Source organism: Lissotriton helveticus, chromosome 11, assembly GCF_964261635.1.
Source record: "Lissotriton helveticus chromosome 11, aLisHel1.1, whole genome shotgun sequence".
In the NCBI taxonomy this organism is placed as follows: domain Eukaryota; kingdom Metazoa; phylum Chordata; class Amphibia; order Caudata; family Salamandridae; genus Lissotriton; species Lissotriton helveticus.
Window position 1 is genome coordinate 8,106,797 of NC_136072.1, and position 14,374 is coordinate 8,121,170.

Consider the following 14,374-nt stretch of genomic DNA (forward strand, 5'->3'; position numbering starts at 1 on the left):
AGCCTAAAGAGGATGCATTTGGGATTAGTCAAGCAATAAGCAAGCAGGCTACCAATCCAATGATAATGCAAGATAATGATGATGGGAAAAGAAAGTGGCAATAAAAAGGGGGCAATAAGCTGAAACTGGAGGCTCTTACTTGGCTTTGAAGCTTGGCCCAATATGTCACAGGATATTTAGTAGATTAATTGTCTAATGTTTCAGTCATTTACATGGTTGATTGTTGGTGCTCTTTCAGTGCACCCTACTTAGTCCCATGCCCAGGGACGGAAACATGTATTTATTATTGTCCTTGCATTTAGTCATGATTGTGTTAGTTTTCAAATCTTTTTTATATATATTCAACTCAATTACAATTACATTCTATTGGAAGCATAACCCAAAAATATATGCAGTTGGTTCACAAAAGAATCAATAAAATATGGAATTACAAATAACATTTTGAATTGTCTAATATTGTCCTTTCACCACATAATGTCTGCCTACATTGTGTGTTGACTACACAACGGATATCAAAATAACATTTTGTATATATCAAGATATTAATATTATGATATGACTGCATGTATCCTTTTTCACTTCCAAATGTTTGTTCTTGTGCCATATCCTGTAGATATTATTTTGGGGGGGCTGTAACTAATTTAAATCAGGTGAGGGTGTCCTTTCTCATTATCCTTAGATGCATGGCAAAGTACTGTTTCTTCAATAATATATATTGCATCTCAAATAAACACAGCCTGATAAAAGTTCTCTCTTCTTAAGGAAATGAGACTCTTTCTTCCAGTCAGAAACTTCAGAACTGCTGTTAAGGCTCTTATACTCTTGTATCTTGTTAGTGCTAATATCCTGCTCAAGGCCTCCCAGACTTCCCACTAGCATCCATAAAGGAAGCCTATATACTGCAGTGTCTCATCCATGACCTGATGAAATATGATCAGATCACCCTAATAAGGAGGTAACTCCTTTGACTCCACTCACTGGCCTGCATCATTTACAAAGCCATTACAACCTGCAGACACGCTCACCATCTCTCTTGGTTGGTTGCAAACACAGAGAGAGGACGCCATCTGACTGTAGACTAAGAAGTGAAAAAAAGAAACACCAAGGCAGCAGGTCATTTCTATCTCTGTATCCAGGAAGGAAACATCATCCCTGTATCCATCAACGCCCACACCTTAAATAACATACATAAGCAGGATTGTTTGATGAAAGCAAAGTTAATTCCCCTGAATGACGTGGGAGCTCCTGGAGTTCCAGCAAGATGTCTGACAAAAAAGTAAGCACAGGTTATTGTACCCATTTTCAGGGTTGGTTAGTTATTTAGATATGTATTATATATATAGAAATCTGCATTGAGGAATGAGTGGATATATAAATATCTGGATGGAGGATGTAGTATCAGTGTGATTGACTGTTTACTTGACTAAATGATAGTGTCTCACTGAATATGTTGGATAGTGACTAAACTGTGTGAATATCTGTATTACTTTGTCAGTTGTTGTGTAAACTGCTGCACCAGTTGGTTACTAGCTACGTGAAAGTCTATATTAGTTATTGATTAGTTAACTGATTATTTGTAGGGGAGAGTGAATGTGTGTGTGGTTCGGTGGGGGGGGTGTGACTGCCCAAAGATGTGTGAATAGTTGATTCAGTAGGTATATGACGTTAAGACTAGATGTTATAATATTTGTTTGTGTGAGTGAATATCTTTATGGGTGTGGTGATGAGCAAATATATCTCTCAATGGTACATGTTCAACAAACTAGAATAATAAAAGGCAGTGTATGTGACATTTGTTGTATATAAATAAGTATATATAAGACTCAGTAATTGCATGAGTGACTGTATGGATAACTGTGTACTTGTAATAGTGATTTTATAACACACTAAGTATGAGTTACTGTCTATATGAATAAATGAAGAGGTGTTTGTATAAGTGTGTAGCTGAGTAAATTTAAGTATGATCCATTGTTTGCATAAGTGAGTAGGATGACTGCATAAGTGAATAGGGTGTGTGCTGATGTATAATGTCAATATAGGTGTATAAGTAAATTTGATAGTGTTCTATTGATCATTGACAGCTTGTACGTGTGAATCTATAGGTAATTAATTAGATGTGTGTGTAGATCTAGGAACCACTGAGTGGGTTTTTAGATACTTGTATTGGTGTGTCAATGGATTCAAATATAGTACTCTGTATTTTACAGTGAGTGATGAAAGGTTATACTAGTGTACGATGAGGTGTATCTGATTGTCACGTGGATGATGTCATGAGTGATGTCATCAGTGATGTCATTTGAGATGTCATCAGTGATGTCACTGACCCTGCCATGAATGATGTAATATGTGACATCATCAGCAGTGGATTGCGGGCGCGAGAGTTACAGTTAGTACTACTAACTATAGCGGAGGAATTTCAATGGTTTTGTATGAGTGAAATGTCCAGCTAACTATAACACCCCTGAAACCGATGTTTTTTTAATTGAATTTCTATGTTTTTTAAATGATAATTCTTAGCTATAACCTGCCTGAAACCTATGTTTTCTTTCAGTGAATTTCAAAGGTTTTTCAAATGTCAATATCTAACTACAATATCCCTATAACCCATAGTGTTTATTAAAAACACGTGTATACTTTTTATAGTAAAAACAAACTTAACAGTAGTGTTTTATAACTTATAATTATACCTCCTGGTTCTATGGTATGTATGCTTTGGACTTTTCCATCTGTATTTATCCATTTTTTTTTTTTAAATAACTGTATCTGTATTTACCCATATATATTTCGGGTTCTGTAAAAAAATGAATCTGAAATTAGTATATTTCCACATTTATTTTACTGCTAAATATGCACTCATGGCTAAAAGACTGACCGTTTTCCCTCATGTAAACACTCTTAGATGATAAACTATACACAACCTTCATATTAAAATGTGCAAGTTTTCTTATACGAGAATATATATTGCTGTTTAAGGCTCTTTACTAAAAGTCTTTTATTGTTTTTACCCTTTTACTTTTAGAATAACAGACCTATTGGCCTACTACTCATCATTGACAGCATTTACAATCACTCAAAAAATAACCCAATTTCCGTATTTATCCACACTTTAAAATAAATACAGGGAGGAAAATAAATACTTTTCTGTCTGTATTTATCTGTAAAAATCAGTAAAAACATAAATCACGGAGCCCTACTTATAATTTAAGAATATTTTCAACTTAAGAAGCAGTAATTAACATATAAGTGTGGTAAAAGTATGACGCAGCACCTGTAATACCTGACTTTCAAGAACTGCGTTCACAGTTCGATTCCAAAGTCCATCAGCATCTTAGCCCACCACTATCTCACTGTAGGTAACACCTTGCATAATCTTCCCAACGCCCCAAGCGCCGGCACACCTTTCCGGGGGTAGCTTTACGCTTTACAAATGTTGGCATTTTTCCATTTAAAAAGTATAGTGATAACAAATATTAATACTTTTTTTTCTTCTATTGTAAACAATATTTGTCTTCTATTTCAATGTTTTTAATCATGAGAATGCAAAGGACACAGTTTAGAGGGTAACACTTTTTAAACTCTCCAACGTATGTAGATAATAAGGACCTTATACGTGTTACTATGGAAATCGAAAACTTTACAGCTTCACAGTTTGTAACTTTTCCCAACACGTGCCGAAGTAAAACAGTTAAAACATGAGCACGTGTAAACTGTAAAACGTGACATCTACATAGGCGGAGCCGAATCTTCCTTCCATAGACTACTAAACAACCAAAAACTATATAAACCACACCTATTGTGCGATTAGTTTCGTTTTTGCAAGTTATTTCTGCATCGCCAATCTGAGATGCAGGTTCCCTTTTCCAGCATCGGATTCTTGTTTTGCGTCAATAAACATATTCCGGAGTTGTAAGTTGTTTCATTATGGCATAGTACATAGTTATATTTTGTGGCTATTTGTCAATATTTAAACATTTATATTTAGAAAAAAGTGTTATTGCATGTTTTTCCCTTTTTCTCTGTAACGTCAGCAGCTTGTTTTCAGAAACAGATAGATTACAACAAACGTTACTCCTTTTCTGGCTTTCCTATATATTGTGACTTTCTATATTATAATATTGACACTGTACGTCGCTTCAGAGGTGTTGGTGACCCATCGGCGCAAACCCTAAACATTTACAATCAACGTCACCTCCTTCCAGTTGTTACTGTGTTTTCCCCTAGGGATCATATACTGTTAATATGTATATTATAATATTAACAGTTATGCTGATCTCAGTGGAGTTCATGACCCGTCCTCACAAAGAGTAAAGAAATATAAGCAACGTCACCAGCTTCTAGTTTTTAGTCTGTTCCCCCCTTTTAATCATATACTGTTAATATATATATATTATAAATTTCACAGTCATGATCTCAGAGGAGTTTATGACCCGTTGCCATGAAGATCAAACTTTTTGACCCCCTGGAGAAAAGAAGCTCAGAAAATAATTACAGCTCGAAAGTATTTCGTTATGGATGTTCTGTTACATAGATAACTTTATTTTCCTTTTCTTTTTACAGTAACAATGGTATCAATTGTTATATTGTAATGGATTGTCCTATTGTTACAGAAGAGGAATAGGAGATTTTTCTGCGCCATCTGTAATACAGCTTATGAGCAGATATTTTTGTTCAGGAAGCATATTTTACGAAATTGCAGAATAAAAAATAAAGCTATCATACATACTTTGTTACTTTAAATATTTGATAAACCCTACATTTCTGAATGTTAATTTCTAATTTCTGTTCTTCGCATTTGCGGTTCCTATTCACCTTCTCCCTAAAGAATATATAGGACCAGTACTGTATATTATAATAGTACTATCCTATATATTCTTAAGTGAGTATGTGATTTGTTCGCGGAACAGTGTGCGACCTCTAAGCACTACAACAGAATGTTCCTGAATTCTACAGAATACAAATCTGAAAAATAATAAGGCATAAATTCCTATGTAATATAAAGTCACTTGATTTAACTGTTTTTTAATTGTTCTCTTGACCTCAGATAATGTAGTCCGGTAGTGTTTGTTGTAGCACTTCTATTCTACTTTATCTAAAAGTCACTCATGCCCTCTTACATTATGAAGAATATGGGGCAACACTTTTACAAACTATAGCAGAAAAAAGGAGGGTATGGCCACGCTTAACTGATATTTTATGAAATTCCATTTTTAATTGTCACCCCTTTCATATATACTGCTTCAGTTTCTGAAGAAAGTTTATTTGTATTTGCTAAATAAAAACTGTTTCAAACCTAGACCGAAATTTTTGCTGCACAACCACACCTCCCCATCAGAAAAGTAAACACCACAGTATAAGTAAATAGTGCTCCTGGGAAGTATCCCACCCGCAAACTTGATAAAAAAAAACACAATACACTCTGTTATTTTTCCGCCGTGATTTGTACACCACACAGCAATTATAAAAATGGCCCTTAAAACATTTAAAAAATGTTTTACCTTCATAATCCCTGTCCACCACCTTGTGACCACTGTACAGAGTTAATAGTGTTCCTAACCTCCCCTCTACTACTTTCTTTTCCCATACTCCTTTGAAAGTGCGTCACTAAATCACTGACAACGGTGAACCGTTCCCACCCAATAAGGAGCAAACTTGTGCTCGAAACACTTTAGCCAATAAAATGTACATGGAAGGAATGACTGCCAAAACCTCTACTTTTAATGCTTCATAGCCAATGAACATTAAGCTTCGTAAAGTCCTGCTTGGAACACGTTACCCAATGAAATGTCCCTAATACTTCACGAAGAGGGAAGGAATCACTGACAACACTTCTACTTTCAATAGTTTACAGCCATTCAATCTTGAGCTTGAGAAAGTCCTCCTTGAAGCACGTCAGCAAATCAGATGCCCCTCCTACTCCACAGAGCGGAAGTGAATGTCTGGCAACACTTCTACTTTCAATAAATGGCAACCAACCAACATAAATCTCAGGAAAGTCCTCCTTACAACATGTAAGCCAATTAGATATCCTTGCTACTCTCCGGAGCAGAACTGAATTGCAGAAAACACTTTTACTTTCAATAGTTTGCACCTAATGAACATTAAGCTTGTTGTTGGAACACCTTAGCAAATTAAACGTTACAATTGTTCCACGCACACATACAGAACACGCCATACTACATATTAATAAATTTCCAGTAACAAAGTGAGTATATCCTTAACAAAAGTGAACACTGCCTAATAAATAAACATTATTCCACATTATATTAAAGAAAAGCCGCAATAAGCCCCATTGTTGTTTTCCCGATATAATTTCCACAGCCTACTGCACCCCCCTCCCAACATGAGTGAAGCCCTGGGACTGTGGGGGCCCCAGTGAACCCCTGCTATTATTTTTATTATATTTTCCACTGACGACTAACGGTTCCTATGGAAAACTTTTAAAACTCCAGCACAGTAACTGTTTCGATTAGCAACATTGTGTGGTGAACTTCGAACCTCTGTGCTCACTTAAGTATTCCATGAACTGTTACTATGGTAACAGGCAGTAAGCAGTTTGTGGGTAGGGTTAAAAGGCACTGGCTGTTCAGAAACCATTATATTTACCCAGGATCCTCTACATGACAGAAAGTAAAGCAAATTAAGACAGAACACTGTGTAGCAGATTTACATGCCCCTCGCGCCACTTTCGCGTCACTTTTCCCATCTTAAAAGTGATGCAATAGTAACGCAATGAACTTGTAAATCTGCCCCTATGCACATTACGAGCAAAAGAAGTACACAACTCATTCAATTCTTTGTTGATCACAATTAGACATTGTTGCTTCACGATTCACAATGCACTTCAATAAATACTTCGTGACTATTTAAATGGGAGATGGTATTGTCGACATTACAAAACTTATGGGCATATTTACAAACACGGCGTTAAAATTGTCGTTGCTTTAACCGCAGCAAACTACAACAAAAACGGCGAAAATGGACTTCAAAATCCTTTGTTATCTTACCGGAAGATTTTTTCAAGATTGCTGTTTGCTATGCAAGAGTGAGAGCCACCCCCGGGACACTATTGTTTGCTATGAGAGGGCGGGAGTCTCGCGGCTCCAGTCCTCCATAGCAAACTTGGTTTGTATTTTGAAACAGAGAGCAGGAAAATCTGTTCTTTCTTTTAAAATCCAAACCAGATAGCTTTTCCACACGCAAGTCAGCATCTCCCCATGTGGAAAAGCAATGCCGGCACCCGAAGGACGCGGGGAGCCAGCGGGACCGTGAGGGTATTTTGGCTCCCCCCACGGTCCCCAACCTTTTCTATAAGACCAGAGGGATGGAGTCCCCGGGGATATTACAAATTACTGATAGGGGCTATTTCTTATGATAAAATTAGAAGTTGAGCACCCAGCGCGGCGCTCAGTGCGGCCCCCTGGTGTGCACGCGCTAGATGCACGACTCATAATCTGTAGGGTGCTCAACTCCTGTGCGTTTGGTGCACAACTTCTACGCATTTGGGAGCCGGCATTGCTTTTCCACATGGGGAGCTACTAACATGCAGCTCCCCATGTGGAAAAGCAATCTGGTTTAAATTTTGAAAGAGAGAATATCTGTGTTGTGCGGAGTTTGTTTTTGTGCAGAAAGACACACTTTCTTGCACAAAAACAATCAGTGAAGGCATTTTTCTCCTACAATATATGCTGTGCATTGGTGCATATATTGGAAGAAAAAAATTAGGAGAAATGAAAACAATTCTGCAGCAGATTTACAAGCTCTCTGCTCCACCAGTACGTCACTTTTTGTCACGTACTGGTTGCGCAGGTGGCTCCTCCATATTTACAAGGAGAGAAAAAGTTACCCTACGTGACCTTTCCTTTCCTTCTTAATACGGCCCCTTCATACACAGCTCTTTACGTATATATATTACATCATTCATGACATGGTTAGTGACATCACTGATGACATCTCATATGACATCACTTATGACATCACTGATGACAGCATCCAGTTAATGTGGGTTGGTTTGTTATTTAAATATGTAGTATATATATAGCAATCTGCATTGAAGAATGAGTGGATATAAAAATATCTTGATAAAGGATTTAGTAGCAGTGTGATTGATTGTTTAATTGAGTAATTTATAGTGTCTCACTAAATATATTGGTTAGTGACTAAACTGTGTGAATATCTGTATTACTTTGTAAGTTGTTCTTTAAACTGCTGCACCAGTTGGTTACTAGCTATGTGAAAGTCTCTATTAGTTATTGATTAGTTAACTGAGTATTTGTATGGGAGAGTGAGTGTGTGTGGTGTTCGGTGGGGGGGTGTCTGACTGCCCAAAGATGTGTGAATAGTTGATTCTGTAGGTATATGATGTTAAGACTACATGTTATAACAATTGTTTGGGTGAGTTAATATCTTTATGGGTGTGGTGATGAGCAAATATATCTCTCAATGGTACATGTGCTACAAAGTATACAAATAAAAGGCAGTGTATGTGACATTTGCTGCATATAAAGAAGTATGCATATAACTCAATGATTGCATCAGTAACTGTATGGATAACTGTATACTTGTAATAGTGAATTTATAACACTAACTATGTGTTTCTATCTATATGAATAAATGAACTGCTGTTTGTATAAGTGTTAGGGGTAATGTTTTAGGGTTTAGGGTAGTGTAGTGGTGTTTGTGTAGTGAACGGGGTGTGCTGGGGATAGATTTAGGGTTTAAGGTAGTACATTGGTTTTTGTGTAGAGTAGGGGGTCATGTTGGTGGTAGATTTAGGGTTTAGGGTAGTACATTGGTGTTTGTGTAGTGTAGGGGGTCGTGCTGAGGGTAGTGTTTTAGGGTTTAGGATAGTGCAGTGGTGTTTGCCTACTGTAGGGGGTAGTGTTTGAGGGTTTAGAGTAGTGCAGTGGTGTTTATGTTGTGTAGAGGTTCATGCTGGGGGTAGTGTTTTAGGGTTTAGGGTAGTGTAGTGGTGTTTGTGAAGTGTAGGGGTTGTGCTGGGGGTATGTATTAACATTACACTATGACCACCCTAAGCACAATTATCAGTAGTAACTACCAACAAATTCCAGGTGAAGTTATCAGCAGAATGCTAGGAAAACATTTATCAATATTAAATGCTTATAATCAAGTAAAATTCTAATCATCACATACAGTGTGCCACAAATGGTAATACCACAGCAGTAAGTCTCCCCAACTTAGATTTAAAGTGGATAAACATGTTTTATGTGACAGACCCATAGGCCAACGCTGCAGCTTCCATATGCTTCAACACCCTCCACATACTCAGCAAGACTTTCAAATAGACCCACCACCCGAATCAAGGAAGACCATCACCCAAGCACTCATCACCAGCAGGCTGGACTATGGGAATGCCCTCTATGCCGGAATCAACAAATCTCTACTCCACAAACTTCAAACTGTCCAGAACACCGCAGCCAGACTCATCCTCAGCATCCCACGACAAGACCATATTACCCATCATAAACGAGCACTCCACTTGCTCCCCATCGAAAAAAGAGTGACCTTCAAGCTGCCCACACACACCTATAAAGCCCTCTACAACACCGGACTCCAATACCTCAATCTCCTTCTACACCCCCAAAAGAAACCTCCACTCCGCTGACCAGGCCTTGGCCGAAATCCTCTGTATCCACAGAACCAGACAGGAGGCACACCCTTCTCCTACATCATGGCTAAAACCTGAAATGAACTCCCCCTCAGCATCAGATGAACCCCCACACTGAAAGCATTCAGGAAGAGGCATAAGACCTGGCTTTTCAAATGACCAAAGCTGCACAAATCCCCCCACATGCTCCCCCAGCGCCTGGAAACCCTAACAGGTGAGTAGTGCGCTCTATACATCCCTAATTGATTAATTGATATGCCACCACAGTGTGTGTTTGAGTGTTATCAACAGGTCCTGCCATTGGTTTGACTGTCTGTAACTCTTAAGGGTAGTGAAATGAGCAATACTACCTTCTTTAATATAGACAGAATATCCGAGATTGGCTTGGTTTGGCTTCACCTCTAAGAGCTACTTTCAGGGTACTGGTGAGCTACTAATACCTCCCGAGCTACTGGTTGGAGACCCCTGGTATGTATAGTGAGTGGGGAATTGTAGTCCTGAATCACAAATGTGAAGGTTATTACACCACTACATGCATAATACACAGCACTTTGAATCACTCCATTCCTTAAACCCTGGCTCACTGCATAAGTACATGTTTACTGACGATATGATTAAATTAATATATGTAAAGACACTTAATTCTTAATTGGTTGATTTTTACTTTAGTGAATGAATTACTACATGGTACTGAAAGAGTCATTTTGAAATTGCAACAGCAGTCACACTGTGTTTGCTGGAGTATATGGATAGTGACTGCGGAATTGTAGGTCTGAAGCACAAATGTGAAGGTGGTTACAACACTACATGCATAATGCATATGAGTTTGAAGAACTGCATACCCTAAAGCCTGGCTTACTGCAAGAGTATATGTACTTATGGAACTGCAAACACATCAACCAACCAAATCATTCTCTCTCAATCTTGCCAAATGGACACTGATTCATAGTGTGATTCTAGACAAATAACAGTATCCCTTGCAGTGTATAAAGAAAGATAAAAAATATTAGATAAATAAATGTATTAAAACTCGGAGTAATGGAATTAAGTAAATTAATACTCAGATATAAATTAGAATACTCAAAGTTTAATAGAGAGTATCTCTGGCACGGGATGCAGGGAAAATAGGGGTTTAGGGTAATGAAGAATAATAAAAAAAAGTTTTACAAAAAAAGGGAAGTTACTAGAATAATAAGTCGGAAAAAAAGGGAAATGAATGTTAATACTCGTATTAAAAATAAGTAACCTAGAGCAATGCTTTAATAAGAAAAACAAGTTTAAATAAAGCATTTTCGAAAGTATACGAAAGTTAAAATGTATGCAATGAGGCATGTTTACATAAATACGTGACGCACTAAAACAGTGGAAATGAGAACACCTGTCAACTGAAAAATGTGACTTAAAAGTGGGAGTAGCAATAAATTGATCACATAGAAAGTTAAGTAACCAAAAAGTATATAAACCACACCCGTCAGATGATTAGTTTTGTTTCAGAGAATCAATACTGGTGAAGAAACTACGAGCAAGGTAATGATTCGGGGCTGCGGAAGCATCTTGAGAATATCTTTCATTTCCTCAGAGGAAACAAATTGTTAATGTATATTTAAAAATACATTAAACATTATCTTCCTTCTAGAGGAGTTGGATGAATTTCGACGGAGGAAGGAAAGAATATCGAAGAGAGGTAAATTATGTGAATGGATATATGTTTGATATTTTTAAAAAAGAAAGCAAAAATATTTAAATGATTATAGAATGTGGTATGATTAAGTTTAAATGGAATATAATAGCGAGATGACGAAAGAACCATTACAAGAAATATAGGTTAATAAAGGAATTACTACGTGCAAAGTAATAATTAGAAGCAATGCCATTATCTTGAGTTTATCTTTAGTTTCCACAGAGAGATCATATTGTTAATGTATATTTTAATTTATATATAACTTTATGATCCTTCAACTGCAAGTATTTCTTAATGATTGAAAAATGTAGTATGAATAAACTATCGACGAAAAAAGGAAATACTTTGGAATAAAGGAGAATACTCTTTATCTTCTTGAGTGAAAATGGGCTAAACGTATTAATATTGAGTAGTGCTTTTACTAATTTTCACTCATGAAGAACAGGAGGATTATCTTCGCAAGCACTTTTTTGAAAAAAATAATATAATTGTGGCTTCAAATGTTAATTCTTTCCATTTTTAAAAATGATTGTTAAATGTAATAATGAAATGAAATGCACATAAAAAAAGAAAGATAAAGAAGTGAGGGAGTGTTTGTCATAGCACGTCTATTCTACTTTATCTGAAAGTAAAAAAAGCCCAAACATTTAAATAAATATGATGGGGCAACACTTATATAATGTAAACTTAAGGAATGAGTGCTTATGATAAAATAAAATAAATGTGGTCCAACGCGTGATACCAATGAATGAAAAAAAAATTGCATTTCACCCACATGATGAATATAAAATACTCAATAAAAATATTTTGAAAACATGAGCATTTTTCTTTTAAGGATGGTTTGAAGAATTATATATTTAATTAAAGAACATAGTACTCCACGCTAAAGGAGAAAAGTCAAGAAAACCACCACTGGGTCTGGGCTCCCAACGGCACAGCTTGCCACAAGCTTCTAATGAACAAAAATAGGTGCAAATGCCGCTAGTTAATGAGTAAAACAACTATTTAGTCAAAACATACGGTTAGGACAATATGTTTATTGGTTTTATTTCCAATTCTTTTATTTCTTTTTGGTTTTAATTTTTCACTTCTATTTGAATAAATGATTTTTCAAATTATTATACAAATGTTAAAACCTAGTGTAAACAACAAAGAATGATATACATTATATCAAAAACAACAACTTTCTTATTTACAAAAAATGCATACTATTGAACACTCAATCCACATTCATTCATCAATCATACCAGTACAAACACCACAAAGAAACATCAATGATTCAATAAATGCTGGAATCACAATATTCACAACAAAAAAGCCAATATGTGTTTTACAACAAAAATGTGTATATGTACAAAGCAAGATGCCTGCCGACAGTCCGTAGGGGGTAGCTGCACCCGGCCGTTCTCCTGCAACTACGGCTACTTTGTGCTCAACCCATACTGGTATGGCTCAGTTTTGATTAAGAGCCTTAGCAACTGATCTACGAGAGGCCGGGGGACTCCTTGGATGGGCTATACACCGTGGAAATATATATGGAATATACAACTGTTTTGTTGGTTGTGGCAGAGGAGGCAGAGACACTCACATGGTGCAGCTGGAAGCTAGAGTGGAGTTCGCCAAACACATCGAGCATATCAAGCGCACCGAGAGGTTGTTGGCGGGTTGTACTGTCTAAAGCACTATCTAATGCGTTATTAGATGTCAAAGAGAGGTTAACATCGTGCCAAGCGATCTGGAGGGCTTTTAAATGTGTCATGGCCCCTAAGGTGCTGAAGACTACCCAGAAGCAGAAGCGGAAGCAAGAGGAGTTGGAAACACTTAGCGACCCTGACACACCAACATCGAAGCTGAGAACAAAGGCACAGCAAAGGGCTCAGACTCAGAGAGAGGCAGCTAAAAAATGCGAAGAGGAGCGCCTTCTGGCTAGTCAGAAGAGGAGAGAGGAGCGACGCAAGGATTTACCTGTTCTGGATCTTGCGACGGAAGCAATTCTGCACCAGCCTCTGATCTTCGAGTCATTCCAGGCAAGGGGGTCGTCACCCTCTTCATCTTCATTATCAACAGCAAAAGGTCTGAAGAGTCTGAAGAGTGCTGAAATGGAGTCAGCTGCATCGAGCTGTGAGACGGGAGCAGGAGCAGGAGCGGATCTGGCGCAGAGGGGGCAAGGATGCAGCTCTGTTATAACCGATGGCGTTGGGGCTGGCTCCCTGCCCAAGCAAATGCAAATGCTAGAAGTCGGAGCAACAGTGGCGACTCCGGTGTTTGCAAGGCATGGAACAGAGGCAGAATCGGAAGAGCAACTAGAGTCTGCGAAGGGTACAGTGAGTGAGGAAAGGGAAGGAACTCAAGAGTCTGGAGCGGCGCTCACAGAGGCAGAGGATATGCCTGTGCGCCCTGCTCTGACGGAGGTTACAGAGCGTCTGTCCCAGGAGGCTTTAGTAGGCGGAGAGCCTGGTGTGGGCGGAGAGCCTGGTGGGGGCGGGGCCAAACTCGCAGAGGCAAAGAAAGTGGATGCGAACCCTCGTGAGGAAGGAGGAGGTGCTGGAACTGGAGACACCGACACAGGCATAGCGAGTACTGCAACGCCAGGTACTGGGGGTGAAGGGCATCCGTGCGCAGATAGCGTAGATAGCGCACATAGTGCTAGCAACGGAATGGAACCAAAAAGGGGCAATAACGATAATGGTATTTTGGAAGTCAGTGACAGCGAGAGAAATGGAGAGAAAAGTATACAAATTGTAATGATCACGGATATTCATGAGATAGGCATATTACCTAAAATTACGGCCATGGAAATGAATGATGGTTTGAGCAAAAATTTAAAAGAATCTATATTGGTGCCCGAAACTGCAAAAGCTGCAAAAGGTGGAGATGCAGGTGCAGATACATGTGCTGCTGCTGAGACTACTATTAGCACCGAAGAAGGACTGAATGGCATTAACATAGTTAACCCACAAGTTGCAATAGTAGTTACAGAGTCTGGAGTAAAGAATGCACCATTACCTGCACCATTACCTAATCAAGGAGCAATTCCTAAGAATAAGGATAAGGATAAGGACAGAAGC

The 14,374-nt window shown here is 38.1% G+C and overlaps 1 protein-coding gene across 1 annotated transcript in view; it reads right to left on the reverse strand.

Annotated features, from left to right (window-relative positions):
- LOC144792209 (putative cation-transporting ATPase 13A4) overlaps positions 1-14,374 on the reverse strand; it is a 325,411-nt gene that overhangs the window by 148,091 nt on the left and 162,946 nt on the right. The gene's annotated exons all lie outside the window — the stretch shown is intronic.